At 34.1% G+C, this 20,071-nt stretch overlaps 1 protein-coding gene across 3 annotated transcripts in view; it reads right to left on the bottom strand.

Moving 5' to 3' along the window:
* LOC113398786 (furin-like protease 2) overlaps positions 1–20,071 on the bottom strand; it is a 249,430-nt gene that overhangs the window by 213,055 nt on the left and 16,304 nt on the right. For 2 of the 3 annotated variants that reach the window (XM_064216986.1, XM_026637686.2), the window contains exon 2: positions 4,145–4,195. The exons of the other annotated variant lie outside the window; for it this stretch is intronic. The gene's annotated coding sequence lies outside the window, so the exon portion shown is untranslated. The remainder of the gene's footprint in view (positions 1–4,144; positions 4,196–20,071) is intronic. 3 annotated transcript variants of the gene reach the window in all.

Raw genomic sequence — 20,071 nt, 5'->3', positions numbered from 1 at the left:
AACAATGCACGGTTTCCATCAGACTCGAATATGAAGAAATGTGTTCAATTATAAAACTCCATACAAACCAACATTGGGTGTATACGCACCATTGAATATTTATATCCTGGGACTAATCTTCTTAGCATTCATCATGAACTAAATGTTTTATAAAGGTACTACGAGTTACCACTTAAAAATAAAAATAACGTTTTTCTATTAACAATTAAAATAAACGTTTGACCTTATTTATGGCATAAATAGTAACCGACGCCAACTCCCTTGAAAATGAACATAAACATGCTAGAAATTTGAAATTATAAAATTCATCTCTTCATAGTATAAAACAAAGTCTCCTCCCGTCGTGTCTACGCTTAGATATTTTCATAATCAAAAAATCAAAATCAAAATATTCTTTATTCATGTAGGCTTACAAAAGCTGTTTTTAATCGTCATATAAATAGAAAATAGATTCTACCGAGAAGAACCGGCAGAGTAGGTCGGTAAAGTACAATCATTTTTTTATATATCCTGCCTAGAAATCAATAAATATATTTTGTATCTTTATGTATATTTGGTGTGCAATAAATAGTTAAATAAATAAATCAATAAATACTAAATCCACGCATTTATATTCCACTGTAATCTTGTATTGAGTAATATGCATTATTTATCAACGTTTTTTTGACATGAGCTTTAGTTTTTTTTTTTTTTTAATTTTAAACTACGCAACGGATGCTAATGCTATTTTCATTAATAATCAGAGTGATTCAAGAGGAGGTTCTTTTACCATCTACTATGTATTCATTAGACAATGGAGGGCGCTGTAGTTTTTCAACCGATCGCCATGAATTTTGAAGAGAGACAGGACAACGTCTGTCGAGCTTTGCTGGCATAAAATAAACTAAACAAACCTTTATAATATTAGTAGGGTCAGACTATAGTTAATATGTTACGATGACTGAAAGCTAGCGTGGGTCACGTTGCGTGTGGCGAATCGGAAGCAATTTGCTTCTAACGCGATAATAATTCCTTATCATCTAATGGATCAGTGGATCGGTGTAAAATTAGACGTCATTTATATTATGTATACGAAAAGATGATATACGCCTTAATATTTCAAAGGTACAAGGATCGACTCTACATAATAGCTTAACATTTTTTTATTTTTTTTCATAATTTATAAAGCTTGCCAATTAACATTGCAACGGCGATACGATAATTATCATATCATTATTTATTTCAGTATTATAATAAAGACAAAGCAAATGGTAACTTATTTCACAAGACCAACGAGGATTTCCGTTCATTACAATATATGAGGATTATAACGTTTCATAAAATATGTTTTAAGTAGTAAATAAGATTTTATATGAGTGTAACTTAGATAATATATATTAGTACAAGTTGGAAACAAAACGATCGCCTACTGTCCAGTGGCGATCGTTTTATGATGCCCGTAGGGTGATGCGGTGCAGCTGCATCCAGATAACATATCTGCCGGATCGTACCACCGTTTAATATCAGGGTCGCGACCCAAAAACTCTAGACGCAAAGTTAAACAACACTTTTACGTAACGTCGCTACGATTATCACGTGTTCATATCTGTATGAGATGTCGTATCGTCTTTGAACGGGGTGAAAAAAGCGACACATTTTGAATTGGAGTTTACATGTATCCGATCGGAGCGTACCCGTATCCGATATCGACAAAAGAACATCGGTAACTCGAGGTGAGGGGACCGATATGGAAGATATTTAGTGTCTTCTATATCGGTCCTTCTCACCCCGAGTTGAATTAAAAAACAGTCATAAAATTAGAAGAAAAACACGCTTAGTTTTTGTCTTCTCTCGATGAGGCTTCTCACTTTTCCTAACTGATGGTATTTTTAATTTGGGCTATTCAAGGTTGAGAGCGCATAAATGTACTTTTTATTTTGTCCATTTTACAGTCACTATTTAAAGTTATTTATTTTATTTTAATTCATACGGTCAAATAGATTCTACTTCAAAGTAGTCGTTTGCGCTAGTTTTCAATACACGCATCAAAGTAAATAAAGTAGGTATGAGTAAGATGTGTTTATTTGAATAGATGAGAACAGAACCGTGGGAATCTTTTGTAAGAAGTGACGAAGAACCAGTTAACGTTACAAATAATAAACAACTTCGTTGACAGATAATATTAAGCATCATTGTTACGTAAAACTAATTACCATATTGACAATTAATTAATACGTATTTTTAAGGAATCACTAAGTAAATTAAAAATAATAATACTGTAAATCCACAGCTGACAGAGTACAGAGAGAAGAAAATTACACGAAGCTACTGTAATACCGGTTATCCAGCGTATCCAACCGCCATGTACCAATTATTCTCACGACGTTTCAACACTGGATGAATTACAAACTCAAAATAACCACATAAAAAATCTATGATATTTTTTTACCAAATCTTTAGGCGGATGATCAAATGGCCACCTGATAAATGACACTACTACATGGATATTGGCACGGCAAGAAATAATCACCCCCATTGGTAACAAGGATATTGTATCCCTTGTGCATGTAGTCACCCTGGCTCATTTCAACTATACCAAGTAATACTGTTTAGCGTTGAAATATATAAAGAGTATATGGTAAAGACCAACGTCTTACACATACTTAGGAATAACCAAAATTGTGTTTATTACTAGCTTATCACGATTGAAGCAACCTTAACATCACTAAGCATCACTGGATATCACCAGCGATCCATCATCATCCTCCTGCCCTTATCCCAATTTTACTTGGGGTCGGCGTAGCATGTCTTCTTCTTCCATACTTCTCATCTCACTAGTAACATTCTTTCTAACCATATCGTCTTTCACACAATCCATCCATCGTTTCTTGGGTCGTCCCCTACCTCTATATCCATCCACATCCATTTTCAAAACCAGCGATCCATATCCTTACAAAATTATAAAGGCGAAAGTTTTGTATGTATGGATGTTTGTAATCTTTCAATCAAAAACTAGATAATGGATTTTAATGAAACTTTACTATAACATAGCTTATACATCAGAATAACACAAGTTATAATTTAAAAAGATATTGTGTGACTAATACCTGACGACCAAGCCCTAATACGCGGCACAAGCCGCGGGCGTAAACTAGTATCGGGTGTAGTATCGTAACACTTTGTAATTGATTACGAAGTGACGGGAACACATAATTTAAGTGATTTCACTTAGCACAGTATTTGTTTATCCGAATTTCGATTCTTCATCTCGTTCCGCGGCGACCGCCATACGGGCCAGCCAACTGTAAACTCTCCGCTACAAAGCGTCTGCTGCGTCTGTTTGCATGACAATCTATTTGTCTTTACAGATAAATATAATTCAAGTGTCGCTCGTGATTTAACTGTTTTATTATTATACGATCTTGTGGTACACGGGAACAACCAAATGATTACCAAATGTTTCGTCCATTTGGATGAGGTTATCTTATAAATAACTAAACCAATTATACTAGAACTACATATGTACAACATTAACAGCCTGTAAGGTCTCCGCTCCCTTTGAGGAGAAGGTTTAGGAGCATATTCCACCACGCTGCTCCAATGCGTGGAATTTCGTTGAAATTAGACACATGCAGGTTTCCTCACGATGTTTTCCTTCACCGTCGAGCACGAAATGAAATATAAACACAAAATAAGCACATGAAAATTCAGTGGTGCATGCCTGGGTTTGAACCGCAATCATCGATTAAGATGCACGCGTTCTAACCACTGGACCATCTCGGCTCACAGAACTACATATTATGTATTATGGCAGAAATATTCATATATTATATACAAAATTGGATCGGCGTGTTGTTGTTGATATTTGTTATTGAAGAATTCGCGATGACCGAATTTTGCTCATGGTAGTCAATATCAAGGAATAGTTCAAAATTAAAGTGCTCAAGTAATTATGGAAGCGCAAAAAACCGTTTACGCAAATAGAAGGTGTTATATTCCAAAAAGTTGGTCAAACACGAAAGTTATTATCCGGGGCACAGAAATGTACTACTACTTTCTACTTACTTCCTAAATCGAAGTTGATACTGAAAATGTTTCCAGGTCCTCAGAATTGGTAGCATTATACACTTACGACTATATGAACAAAACGATAATATTAAATTACCTGTTATATTATGTCTAGCAGACAAACATCAGCATAAAACATATAGCGTACCTGAAACAATACAACACACAGATAACTAAATGAAAATATTAAAGGTAAGATCAAATTATTCAAAATTAATTAAAGACTAATTATGAATCTATTGTTTAAGCTTTGTAAACAATACAATAAATTGTGTTGAGCTAAAACAATAACACACCTCAATTTTATTATAAACACTAAAAGCCTTACTTTTACCTTTTAATTATGCCAATTAATAAATTTCAATTACATTTAAAAAAAACTTTGATTAAAAAGGCGTATAACTCGATAGAGGTTTATGTACTATGTAGATAATAAAAAAGTTTGGAGTCAGTATTCGTTGATTTCCATTCAGGATGTTTAATAATATTTGGTTTTTCTCGGTAGAATCTACATCCCGAACCGTAGTGGAACCGTAGTGGAACCGTGGTGGTAACTTTAAATTTAATTTAATCATGTAATATGACTTAAAAGTGCTCACGAGAGCCTACTTGAATAAAGTATATTTTAAAACAATTATTAATAGTAGTAACAATTCACTCGAAATAGATCACCATCACCATAAACCCACTTCACAAAAAAACCAGCCACCACCTCCTACGAACTTAAGATGAATAAACAAACCAACACATCGTTAGTGATACTTGCTAATGTTCGAAGTTTAAACGAATCTCCGGTTGACATTCACATGATTTCATTGCCCAGCAGTGGTATAATCTCTTATCAAAGTCTTCAGAAGTGCCTGACCATTCTATATCATATTATTAAAGAATATTTAAATATACATGCTAACAACCATATTTAAATACTCATTGTTTTATTCAAAAAGCACTTTATTATACAAAATCCGGTTGTCTTAAAGGGAATTAAGTTGTCTTAAGCCTAAAGGAGATATTGTATAAGCGCTGACGTGGATGATTAATGAATCCTCGGAGAAAATAAACGTTTACTTATAGCTTTATATTATTATATTTAAAATAAGAAAATATATGTGATTTTTGTTTATAATGTGTAAACTGCCACACAGTCCAAGATGGAGTGAAATAAGCGTGGAGTATACGAGATACTTGGTGACTTCCAGGCAGGATATATTACATACATATATAATTGTAAATAACTAAATAACATTACTGTATTTTTAAATGTTGAAAAAGAGTAACTACTGAATTTCTTGCCGGTTCTTCTCGGTAGAATGTACATTCCGAACCGGTCGTAGCTTCACTTAATATAGTTTGTTAAGTGACGATTCAAAAGTGCTTGTAAAGACTACTTGAATAAAGTATATTTTGATATTGATGATAAATAATATTACAAATTATTATTTTAATAGTTTCAATTACACTGGCTAACCTATCCACCAGAACATAACAGAACATTGCTAAGTAATGTTTAGAGGGAGAAAAACATAATGAGTAAAGGTTAGTAAACCAGACAGAGTTGCACAAAGCCTTCACATCAATGGTTCACAACTATAGCTGAACCCAGACCTTAGCCCTGTTGTTGACATTGCGCTTTGTTTAAATTTTCCGTAAAAAAAATCTTAAATATATATGCTCCTCATTTAAAAGAATATCACGGTGAATGCTAATTTAAACTGAGCAAAGTCAGGGACAACTAGGGAGGGACAGCTATACTAGCTGCAAGTACTGATTACACTAAATAAATATGATTTAAAGATAACAAGATCAAATAACGAAGTTCTTAACAAACCGCTAATAACACGAACCGTAATAAAATTCTATTAACGGCTTGTTTAACTCCAATATTCATTAAAACAAAGCCGGATCACAACAATGTACCGGCGTTGTATATTTTACGACGCAAGTAGCTATTAGATATAATCCCCGACCCGACGTCCTGTTTCTTAGCCGTTTAAGCTCCATCTTAGAACCATTATACAATTTAACTTAGTCTTTTTTTTATTTTAATAATAATCACAAAACTTTAAAAACAATGTGATTCTGATGCATGAGAAAAATTTATGTTATATTTGCAGGCGAGACTTCATCGCAAGAATGGACTAAAGTCACTCTCAACACGTAATGGTCCTTTCAGTCTGACCGTTTTCGGAAACGGCAGCGTATTTCAAGGGAGACCAGGCAATTACAGAGGATATTTTATATTGCACAGGTGTGCGTAAATACAGATGTTCTCTTCTAATCCGATGAGACGGCAAATCTAACACAACCAGAAAGAGTTGAGGCGCTGGACCAACGGCTTTACACGCTGTTCGAGGAAAGCGCAACGAGAAAGGAGAGTGGTCTTCCTGCTTAATGGTCTCGAAGTTGTCCTCCTTGCCCGGGCTTATCCTCAACTGTAGCAAGCAGCTACCGTGTCAATATGTTTTGACCCAATAGGTCAGTCTAATTGACCCAGTGGAATGTCCTAAATGGGTTGGTTGTCGTGTCCGAGTAGGTGTCAAATCCGAGAAAGGTACACAAGGGTACTGGTTTTTTATGACAGAATAACCTTTCATCGACCGACCTAGGGTTTGAACCCCAGATATCTATATCTGCGACCTTATATCTAGTCATTAGACCAACGAGGCAGTGGTGGTCGCGAATCAATCAATCGAATACGTAAGAGCCCGTATGAAAACAAATCCAACAGCGAAACAAATCCAAAGAAGGATCGGCCGTCAGGCCGTAAAAATCTACCGAACCCTTTCCATACGGCTTACATACTGCAAAACAAATAAATGGGATAAAGACAGATAAATAAGCGATTGATGAAGATCAACACAAAAGTCTTTTTTTATAGATTTCCGAAACTCATCGACATTTTTACAAATTGAGTAAAAGTAGGAAACAAGTTCTTATACAGTGTGACACAACTCTAAAGACGTTTATATGTATATGTATAGCAAAAAAAACTAAACACTACATAACATTAATACATATAAATATTTTAAATATGAACAAAAATGTGAAAGAACATAATTTAAGTAAGTTTCTTGTCGGTTCTTCTCAGTAAAATGTACATTCCAAACCGGTGGTAGCTTTACAATACGAGTTCTGTATCATGACGATTCAAAAGTGATCGTAAAAACGTAATTCGTTTTAACATAGACTTTAGCAGATTTAGATTTTAAATAGTCTTTTTAATAGGGATTTTTTTTCGAGTTTCACGTTTCGATGTTAACATCGTAAAAATATGTGTAAAATGTACATGACAGTAGAGCATTGTTGAAGCCAGTCTGAGTAAATACCACCCACTCATCACTTACATAATGTATTTATAAAAGAGACAAGTTAGTATTGTTGTGTTTTGGTTTGAAGGGTGAGTGAGACAAGGTTAGTAAGGGTTGGTTAATATTTCGTAAGTTTAGCACGATATAAACACGGTTGAGATGTACATAATATGGGGTTGCTCATTTGCCTGTCTACCTACAAAAACATAATAAAAAAAAATACAAACATAGAAATAAGGATTTATATGTTTGATTTTTTGTCGATCACGCTCGAAAAGAACAAATCTGAATGAAATTTGACAAAAAAATCACTTAAAAAAATGATCTCCAAATATTTAATTTACGCAAAGTGAAGCAAATTTACAACAACTAATTAAACATACTATCAATTATAAGTAATAACATATATAATATTTTAAAAAGTTTTTTTTTAGAAAAAATATTTATAAGTAAACAAACAATACGTTAATTACAAAATGGGAGATTATACGTTCGTGACGCACAAATTATACGCGCTTTACATTTCATTTTCTATTAGCCTTAAGTCCTTAAATCCGGCAGTCAATCGCCACAGAGTATAAAGTCTATCAAAGTAACATCCAAGTCTCTGGAATGGCTGCAGTATAATAAGCAAAATACTCCTCGTAACAGCCGCATCCTATCCACTTTATAGGACATTTCATTTATTCCATTCACTTATTTCCGACGGAGGGATCCTTCGTTACGAGCGAGTGCGTTTCGTAAACAAACCTAATTCAGAGTACAATACGATGTTTCTTTCCAATTTAACAAATTAAATATTTTCCAACAAACGAATTATTCATTCAGTTTTTTTTAATTCGACGTATGTTATTTTTTGTTGATAAATATCTTTTTTAATTTTGATGCTATATTATTTACGTAAGTAATTACTAAGACGGTACTTAAATTCTAAATTGTAACCACGCCGTCCACTAGTAATAACCAGATATTATATTCAATAAATCAAAATACTTTTATCTAAACAGACTTTAGACAAGTACTTTTGAAGCTAGCTACTTTTTTGTAGCACCAATATGAAGATAACCTCCTGATCGATTTCTGTCACGGCCATTCTCATTGGCGCCGTAAGAGCCGATAAGACGCAGTGGTTAGAACGCATGCATCTTAACAATGATTGGGTTCAAACCCAGGAAAGCAGCAGTGAATTTCCATATCTTAATTTGTGTTTATAATTCACGTGATCGGCGGTGAAGGTAATTTCCGTGTGTCTAATTTCAATGAAATCCTGCCACAGTGTGATGCTGTATCATCAGAAAATAATCAACTAACGTCCTTGTAAACAAGTGTACTCTCTATTCTTCTTATAATCCTTTAGAATGGTAATCGGACAGGACCGGAGAGTTTGGTATCAGGATCAGTTTAAAAGCTTTCTCGGTGCAGCAACGGATGTCTCGACAAAAAAATGCAATATTTATACCCGAGTTTGAACCCAGGGCCTGAATACCGCTTATCCCTCGTTATAAGCTAAACTAACAAGCTTTTATATAATACAATCAGAATAACTGAAAAATAATAATGTTACGACGATAACCTCCAAGCTTTTACTGCAAATTTAATGAGAGAAAACCTCAATTTTATTCTTCGGAACACAAAATAACAAAACAATGAAAGACACGAAATTTCGAATAAATTTCGAATTTTCGCTAATCAACAAACGCGACTTCTAACTCGTAACTCGTTTATATGTAGCAGTTATGTCGTCGAAATCTGACACTGTTATTGTTACAGAACATCGAATAAAAGTGAAACCTCAAATTTGTGAAAGTAATGCGAGCGTATTTTTATATTCCGAAAAGGTTTTATATTAACGACAGCGATTTAAATTTTTAGTGACGTACAAAATTAAATCGTCGCGTTTATTTATTTAAAAAAGCGCTATTTTTATAAATGCAAATATTAGTGATCCAAGGCATGAAGTTAAGGAAACAAAGCTCTTTTTCGCTGACAAACTTCGTTATAATTAGTTAAAAATAAGGTTAAAATTAGCAGAGATGGCCCTGCGATCAAAATACGTGAATCTTCCTCGTAAATCACTGTATCAATTGTTGAAACCCAAAAGTAAATATGTGAGGTAGTTTTCGAGTTTTATTACAAAATCATTTACGTACTGCGTATACAAGTTGCGAACATTTTGGCACATGTTTCGACTTTTCCTTATTATTTATATAACGAATCAACAATACTTCCTGATAAAATAACTGTGCAAAATAGTCTCATTCTTGGAATATAACGGGAAGAATATATCATCACGTTATCGGGGACATAAGTGAAGACGTTCTTTGGCGATTCAAATCAATAATACGATTAAAAAAAAATTACAAAAAAATTGTGAAACATTTCCTATAATAACGAATGTTAAAATAAATAAATAATAATAATAATTAATGTAAATTTTAATGTAAATAGAACATTTGATAATTTCGAAATGTTATTTTATTTTTATTTTGATGTAATATTTTATCTGTTGGTTGTCCTATTAAAAATAAAATAATACTAGTTTAATATATTAATAATATTATAATATAATAATAATTTTTGTTTCAATATTGTAATTTTTAGTTTTAAGTTTGGGTGCAATAAAGTATAAATAAATAAATAAATATTAATTTCATCGAATTCGCTTAAGTGGTTTACATACATACAGAGTTACTTTCGCATTTATAATATAAGTATAGATATTTGATATTAACATAATTCGACAGCGTTTCACGAATCAAGACGAAAGTTGGAACATATTATTTGTTTTGTTTTATAGACAAAGTCATTCTAAGAATAATGTTTATTTATTTATCGGCAATAGAGGGCTGTTATTTTATTTGTTTTTTTTATTATAATATATGGGTCGGTGGATTGACCAATGGGCTACCTGGTTGGTTTTGATAGTACCCATAATCATTGGCGCTGCAAGAGATATTAACAATTCTTTACATAGCGTACGCGCCACCATCTAAATGTGTTTGGATGATACTTCATTGTGGCAAAATGTTATCCTATAAAGGCTATTTCTCGTTATGTTTTTCTTCATGACCAACTAAGAAAAACTAAAAAATATCAAAATTTACTACCCTGTTTGCCGGTATTTCAATCGGTAATCTTCGGTTTATTTACTACAAAATAAGAGACTTTATGAAATAGGTGGTGATCGAACAGGAAGCTTACCTAAAGGAAAGTGACTACCACTGCTTATTGACATAACATACTGGCTTATCATAATGTCCTGTATAAAGACCCACAGATATTAACTCGCTAACGGGCTGACGGATCTCTAGGCCTATGAGGCCTTGACCGTACCCAGTCTGACCTCGGCCTGGTAACAAGCCCCACACACACTATTATATAGATGATAAAAGGGCTTGAGTTTTATTCATTGATATTGTTTATGATACTAGATTTATAGTAAATACAACTCTACGATTATTAAATGCATATTTTTTATTGTGATGTGAGTGTTTTTACAGTAACAGCTGTCCAGTAGACAGAATATGCGTCTGGTGTAACAAGACTATTGTAAGTACTTCCCTCTTACTTGAAAGAGTAACTACTAATGTTTCTTGATAGTTTTTCTAGGTAGAATTTATTTTTCGAACTGGTGGTTTTTACATTAAAATTGACCTTGTAAGATCACGATTGAAAAGTGCTTGTGAGAATACTTGAATAAAATATGTTATTTTTTATGAATACCTACCTCGACTGTCGTATAATATAATTACTCGGCTTATATAATGGAGTATATAAACGAATTCTATCTATATACATCGTGAAACACTTTATTTAACTGGTCCCCCAGATACCTAGTAGACAGTAACATTACGCCATCCCCGTAGTTAACCTCAATAACCCTCTAGACCATAATATGATTATATTCAAGATAGCCTAGAATATTCTATTAGGCGCGACCCTAATAAATTGGATATCTACTTGAACAGCTAAAATCTTATTAGCACACGTGGGCAAATTTAGGAATATTTAATTTACATTTAACTAAAGCTTATACTTATAAAATTAAACTAAGATAGTTTTTTATAGATTCTATTAATTTCTCAGATGTAGAAGTAGTCTCGGTTTACTATTTAAAATAAACAATAAGATTAATTAAAAAAAAACTACCAAAACAAAAAAATAATGTAATTGTATTTTGCTATCTCTACTTTTAGTTGTCTCACGCACACTAAGACAATGTAAGTAGGAGTAACGGTCATGCCGTTACTCACTCATACTAATGCAAACAACAATTGTTTAATGTGGAGGGGCGCGCCTTCGTGAGTAAATATATCCATAAATTGCGATGTAACCCCTCTTTTGCCTATTAACACAAAGCGGGACGAGACGTTGTGCTCTACGGATCTGTGTCAATTTCTTTACAAGTACAGGGCACAGGGGTGTTAAGTTTCCGCGAGGCATATTTATCGGTTACGCCCAATCGAACAGGGGATCAACGACGAACCTTAATGCGAGAAACTTAAACATATAAATATAGCATCGTAATATTAAATAATTATAAAATATGAAACGGCACTGAATTATTGAAGTAACACAATTGAATGCAATTAAAATTGTTTTGAAAAGATGTTCCACCATCGACCACTTCACTCGACACTTCCGAGTTAAAATCAAGTATCGTTAGCATTTAACAGGATAATATTTCAGTACGACTAACGATGTTGTAAAACGAGAAAGTACCACCTGTAATTTGTATGCGAAGTTGAATCTCTGACGCCGTAAAACGAACACTCCCGTTGCATTGTCAATGTTGACTTGGATCCTGAAAATTTACAGTTGCGCACCACATCGGGAACTAGTCATTTTTATGAAGAATAAAAGCTTTTTTTACAAGCTTTTATTTAACTTGCAATGTAAGTATGTACGGGTGAAATCTTGCAACTCAATTTAGAAGCAGATGTCTTCGACCGATTGAGCTGAAATTTTGTATACACGTTTATTTTGGATGACAATGCATGGTTAACTGTGTGACGTCATTCTAAATCCTGTATGGAATACTCACGGTGGATAATTTTTTTTAAAACATTCCGTCCATTTATGTACTCGTATTTATTTAGTTCAAAAACTTGAATAGATAAATTTATTCACATCAAATTCTTTAATTTAATTACTACAAGTACATCTTACGACAATCTTTTATATCATATAATTTGTGTCAAATGAGAAATGACGTTATAAGTTGAGAGCAAAAGTTTTAGTCTAAAAGTGTATTTTATTCTTTGTAGCATTTTTTTGGCAAGCCCGTCTGGATAGGTACCACCCACTCATCAGATATTCGACCGCTAAACAACAGTACTCAGTATTTTTGTGTTCTGGTTTGAAGGATAAATGATACATTGTAACTACAGGCACAAGAGACATGACATCTTAGTTTCCAAGGTTGGTGGGGCATTGGCATTGTAAGTAATGGTTTATATTTCTTACAGCGCCATTGTCTATGGGCGATTGTGACCACTTACCATCAAGAGGCCCATATACTCGTCCGCCAACATATGCCCCAAAAAGAAGAGAGTGCATATAAACTGCATCTATGTTTGCGCCCAAACTTGTGCATTTTAGTATCTCTTACGCAGTTGGTAAGTCTCCATTAAGTATTTCCGTGCAATAAATATAATATATACATATCGTCATTAGAACAAACAAAGGCTAAACGCCAAAATGGTTCTTTTAAAATAAAGACATTGAACCTCATTTCCCTAAAAGCTTGGTGCTTCCGACTCTTTCCACTATATCTTGTTGTATTTTTCGTATCTTTATTGGAATTTAAATAAAGAATTTCGACAAGCGTAGATTCCCGCACAATAGTGTTTACCAAAAATACATATAACAATATTATTGACCTTTCCGTGAATCTATTTATGCAGGAATAACGCGGAAAACGTCGATGAATTTTAATGAAGCTCGATATGGCATCGTTATGGATGGCTTAGCATGAAGGCTACCTCGTTCTAAATCTTCCTTTTACATATAATATAATATGCTTATATATACGTACATATATACGTTTATCCATATTAAATAACGCACAAGGATGAGACAAATCATTTTATTTCTATATCCGACTTTAAATGCAGTTAGACCCCAGCTCCTCAAATCAGACTTTCTACGAAAGAACTACCTTGTACTTTAGAGACTGTAAAATTTACTCAGCACTAAATCTCATCATTAGTTACCTAGTAAAGAGTGAGAAATAAATCGTTTGACAAACAGAGGACAAAAAGATACTGAACTATTTTGTCCTTGCCTATATCCACCAGAATCGTTTTTATCTACAAGTGCACGTCTAATCAAAAATATCCAATTTATCTGCATCGTTAACTCAGTGTAGAGCCGAGATGGCCCAGTGGTTAGAACGCGTGCATCTTAACCGATGATTTCGGGTTCAAACCCAGGCAGGCACCACTGAATTTACATGTGCTTAATTTGTTTATAATTCATCTCGTGCTCGGCGGTGAAGGAAAACATCGTGAGGAAACCTGCATGTGTCTAATTTCAACGAAATTCTGCCACATGTGTATTCCACCAACCCGCATTGGAGCAGCGTGGTGGAATATGCTCCATACCTTCTCCTCAACGGGAGAGGAGGCCTTAGCCCAGCAGTGGGAAATTTACAGGCTGATTATGTAACTCAGTGTATGCTAATGACACTGTTCCTAGTAAATTAATGGAAATAGGCGGAATGAAAGGACTTAAATCGTCTTCAGTATCAGAGATTGCGACACCAACTTCAAAACATTTAGTCAGCTAGTCTTAAAGCGTCGCCTGTTAAAGGAGATGTCGTCCAGTTGTTAGTTTGTCGAGTACAACGCAGTGCTAAGCTATACGCCGTTTAACTGAGGTTTACTCTAGCTCTCTTATGTGTTCTCAAGTCGACCCGATTTCTGGGCTTAATTCCCTTTGATGCTGCGATACGTCAGCCTGTTGCTTTTACGTGACTCCAACCACAAGTACAAGACTTAATCCTATTCCGCCATTATTTACCGTCTCCGACCACTGACCTCTTGTCTTGTTTATTATTTACACTGAAATGTTTTTCTATTTGTAATGCATTAAGCATGTATTTGAATAGAAATGTTTACAAATGCCCTTACTAATTAATTAATATATTTAATTCGTATTAATTTATATTGCTTTTTTTATTTTCTTAGTAATTTTGGTAAATGTGTCAAAATTGGGCTTTTACCTTTCATGAAAATTACATTATAATTCGTTAAATTCGTTATGTATAATATTTTAAGTAGATAAAAGAACTTTTGGAATACAATTTTACTCTGAAACAAGAAATATATTACTTCATATTATTAAGTTACTGTTTAGGCCTTTGTGTAAGTAGTCTTTACAATTTTCTTACAAATGAAGGACTTCGTCATTTGGAAATTTCGTACTAGCGACCAAATAAGGGATCTTATTTCCCACTTTTATAACCTAACAAAGTACATTTGTACGTATATTAATTAATTAATTAAACGAATTTATACTGTACCTATAGATCTGTTCTCTCGAGAAGCCTCCATGTTAAATTATCATGAGCATGTGTTACGCACGTGAATATAAGATGTCTCAGTGTGCGTGAGATGGCTAAGGAGAGAATAAAGTGAGAAAAAAAAAAGTAAAGATTATAATTGTGCGTTTATACTATATTAATAAATAATTTAACGTGGACGCATACGCCTTCATGAGTGACGCAGATCTATACCGTGTTTATACAATGTGTGTCAGTGTTTCCATTAACATAATTAATATTATTGTGAATATACATGATGTTGCTGTAAATACATATACTGATTATATATAAACAAAAACCCACACCTCTTACGAACACGAATCTTAACGCTAAACGTAAAATAAGAGATTTATAAAATTCATATATGAATCGGAAATAAATAATAATTAATTAATTCTATATATGTATAATGTATATATATATACAAGTGGTGGTCATTGTTTAAATCCTCTACTTTTAAGGAGAAGGTTTGGAGCATATTCCACCACGCTGCTCTAACGCGGGTTGGACCACATGTGGCAGAATTTCATTGAAATCGGACACATGCAGGTATCCTCACGATGTTTTCCTTCACCGCCGAGCACGAGATGAATTATAAACACAAATTAAACACATGGAAATTCAGTGGTGCTTGCCAGGGTTTGAACCCACAATTATCGGTTAAGATGCACGCGTTCTAACCACTGGGACATCTCGGCTCGGCTTAACTTAACAGAAGTGACATTTACTCGTCTGCTTTAAAAAAAAGATTTGAAATTCAATTTAAGCCTTCGGTCAATGTCAACAAAAAAACGTTCCAATTCTATTCTAACAATGCATTAAAAGTAAAAGTGACATTTGTTAGTTATAAAGCTTTCAATGTCGCGGTAACCGCGTTACATACTTTACCTTGAATATGAGCAATTGTATATAAAAAAATTATGTTCCGAGTTAAGTATGCACGTTAAAATATAAACTTAAACGTATTAATAATAGCGTAAAATAATACTCGTAATACAAACCAGTGCAGTGGAGCTGAAACTAAAACATATTTTATACAAATTCAATTCTAGGCTTTATTTTCTTTGGAATAAAGACTACATTTCCACGATCACATATTTTTATTTTAACATAATTGTTGAATGTTTGACATATTTTTTCAATGCACACATAGATATCTTATAACGTTAGTTTAGCAATCGTGTCTGGTTGCATTGAATCACTTAACCGTGTTTTTATGTAGTTATAAAAATATCTGTCGGTCAGTTTAAACATTAAAATTTGAACATTGAAATAATTGGACATTTATACAAAGATAAGAAACTTTAAATTAAGTTACTGTCACTTTTACGGGCGTTTTGTTATTCAGATTAATCATTTTTTTTAATAACATTTTAAAGATGTATTTGAATTACTACGGACATATGCCGCTTAGAAATATTTTATTCAGATGAAATGTCATTACGTAAACTCTACATTGAATCGTCAATATTTTTACTCTATCACAATTTCAGGAAACGACTTCTAGCGGAATAAACGGCGTAACTCGCGAGAAACGCTAAGAAGCTCACGGTAAAACTATAAACCGTAAACGGTAAGAGTCTCGCCATTACCTGTAAGAAATCAGCTAACAAGGCATATATAATGATTTAAGTATTTTCACTAAAAAAATTTTTTATTACTAGTCGTTAAAAATTCTACGAGCCAATACTGCGTTAATAAACTTCTTGTTTGAGAAGATTTGGAGCAAGGATCTTGATATCTACCGACACATTCACTTTACTCGGCATAATTTTTTAAAAAATCCACTTCTATGTAGCTAGTGTATGGGCCACCTTTCGGTAAGGGGCACCGCTGCCCGTAGACATTTGTACCGTAAGAAATATTAATCATTCCTCACATCAACAATGCATCATCAAAGTTGGGGAACTAAGGTGTTACGACCCTTGTGCCTGTAGTTGCACAAGCTCTCTTACCCTTTAAATCACAACACAACAATACGACTGATTGCAGTTTGGCGGTAGAATATACGATGAGTGGGTACCTACCCAGACGGCCATGCACAAAGTCCTAACACCAAGTAAGCACATATAATATTTATGAGATACCGAGGAAAACCAACGAAGATAATAAGCTTCGCAACCGATTACACTCACGCATGGTTCACTTGGTAATTAGGCTAGTTATTCAACTACCCGCGTTGCGTGATGTTTGCATCCTCCATTTACTCGGTCGGAGTAAACAATTAACTCCGTAAACATAAACAATATTCAATACATCTTCCGATATAACGATACGGAGGAGAGTCTATTGTCTAGTCGTATAAAAGAAGTGCAATGCAAACAGACAGTGATGTAATCAATTTACGGCCTTCGGAGTTTTTCCTCTACGTGATATTGCTTCTTGTCAAATTTCGTGATACTAGGTCAACGAGAGGAACCTTATTTGGTTTCGATTCCCATTCCGAATGCATGGAACATGCGACATGAACGGCCTTATCTTTTAATTGCGTACACTGGGAAGTTTGATTTTTTCACAACTTCAACGGACCGCAGACTTTAGTTATTAGTATTAATTACAGCTTTATACCTCTACGCGTTCCAGAGAAAAAGAGTTTTGACGGACATACAGACAGCCGGACAGCGAAGTGATATTACAAGGGTTCCTTTGTTCCATTGGAGGTATGAAACGAACTTAAAAATGAATGGTGGTATTTGTTTACAATTAATAGACTTCGATAACGATTGCCGGTTAGCAGGAAAGACACCACATATACGATTTTTTACATCATCATCATAATCAGCCTATATCTGTCCACTGCTGGACATAGGCCTCCCCCAACGGTCACCGAGTCCGATCTTCGGCCACCACTCCACCATGCCACAAGCGCCCTACACTTAGCTTGCCGATTCGCGGTCTCGACTCTAGAATAGCCTAAACGATTTTTTACACGATAACGTTTTTATCTTGCGCCGTTTCGACACTCGCCGCTAGATATATCAGTACAGTCAATCTAAAGTACAGCTATTCAACCAATGGCCGCGACATATGTACATGGGCAGGACAAATCAACGTCATACTGGTTCGGACTGACTGATTTCGTATCAGCAACGTATAAGATACAGATACTTCATATTTTAATATCTTTGTTTTGTAATATAGTTCTAATTTTACAGTACTCTATAGCCTCCAATCTTCGACTTGTCATATCCGATCCGTTCAAAGTGTCATTATTTCAGTTCAACAATACAAATAAATATAGTATTTGGGATTAGACCCATAAACGCACTGAATACAAAACGAATACTTCCATATGCAATGCGTAATATATAACAAATACTATGCAATATGGATAACATATTACTAAAATCGTCTCACGTGAATATATAATCTTTATTTAGAACCAGTAGCGCTAGTGATGCGATAAAATCTATACGTTTTCCGGCTCTGAACTGGAGCCACTGAATATTTAATGCACGCCATTGAGCGTAGGGCAAGGTCGGACCTCATCAAGCCAAGCTCGAAGCAGTGCAAGCAGCGAGGAGAAACAATTACCTTTTGAGGTCAAGGTGCCTCAGTAGTTGAAATATTTGTTTATCATAACAGTTTTTAAATGAGAAAATATAGTTTCAAGTTCAATTAATATGTCACAGATAAATATGTATATGGTAATTTAAAGTTCGGGTGTTCGATATTAAGCATATTGGGCAGATTTAGGTAAATAATATTAGTTTATTAAAGAGGTAAACATCTATATTGAATTCCAACTTTATGTTAGGCGAAGTTTTAAAAACCTTAACAAATATTCGATTACAAGATTAAATTAAATATAAATCTACCGTCGGTTCGGAATAATCAATAGTTACTACTTTAAGTGAGAGATCTTTACTCGAAACAGTCTTGTTAAACCAGACGCAAATATTGTATCAACTCGACAAGTGCCACAGTTCTTTATACACGTTCATTCATTCCTGACTTAGGTACGTGTAGTTTATAAGCTTGACCATAAACATTCACGTAATGATAGCACGAGTTACGCAAGTTGAAAACGACTCCTTGACCACGTAAGTTTCCTGACCACGGAAAACAGCATAACGTGACAGCACGAACGTGCCGCGCCTGACAATTTGATCAACATTTGCGTCACAAATTTAGATCCTTTGATGCTCTACTTAGAGTTGCATTTCAAGACTACGCAGGATTACTACAACATATAACATTTTACGGTAAATTCGCTGGAATGTATCCAATGTGAGATTAGTTAGAACACAAATTAGAATCGACGATAATAATAAAACGTATGTCGCACGAACGCTTCGAGAAGTGCGGTTGTATCTTAAAAGACCATTCTATTATATTCTAGCGATAAAATAGAACGAGACTGGAAATGATATCGCTGTAGAAATTTTAAAATCTTATTTTTGAAATGTTTCAGATAAAGTTTTATAAAAAAATATACCGTTTTATTGAATTGTCAATATATGACAGAGCAATGACACATGTTTAAAAACTAAAATAGACGGACATTATTGTGCACAAGTTTGTACAAACACATGTAGATTACACATACACTATATAGTTCGAGAGAGATAAGGCACATGATAAACGGCTTCATATGCTTCCCCAGTATAGTACTGGAGTATAGCACTGACTCCCTGACGCCAGGCTGTTTGGCTTGGTGACATTATCTTGAGTATTTTTTCCCTAAGATTGAATTACTAGTTTCTATGTAACTCTGTTATATACATATATTCTGTATTAAATATATCCTACATCATTTTATCGCATAGTTCGAAACGCATTGTATTAAAATAAATAGAAAATTGCCAACGCCCACGTGTCCCAGTTCTTATGCGTGCCATGTGATATGACGTCAATACCTATAGAATATCTGAATAACATAGTTTCATAATACTGTCGTCGGCTACAATTATCGATTTTCACTTATAAACTACACACGAATGGACATGAAAAGTTCAGCGCCTTTTATCTTAAATTAATTTGATCGTAGTTGATAGAAAATATACAATGTTTTATGTTTTTTTATAGATAATAACAGAGCCAGTTCGTATGAATTACTAATATTCCTATCCTATGTATCGCTCAAAAAACCCCACAGACATGACTCCTTTAAAAAAAAATATTATTCCTCTTATCGGACATATAATATTTGGATTTACATTGGATTATA

Source organism: Vanessa tameamea, chromosome 14, assembly GCF_037043105.1.
Source record: "Vanessa tameamea isolate UH-Manoa-2023 chromosome 14, ilVanTame1 primary haplotype, whole genome shotgun sequence".
In the NCBI taxonomy this organism is placed as follows: Eukaryota; Metazoa; Arthropoda; class Insecta; order Lepidoptera; family Nymphalidae; genus Vanessa; species Vanessa tameamea.
The sequence above is the reverse complement of the archived record's forward strand: the minus strand, read 5'-3'. Positions and strand labels throughout refer to the sequence as shown.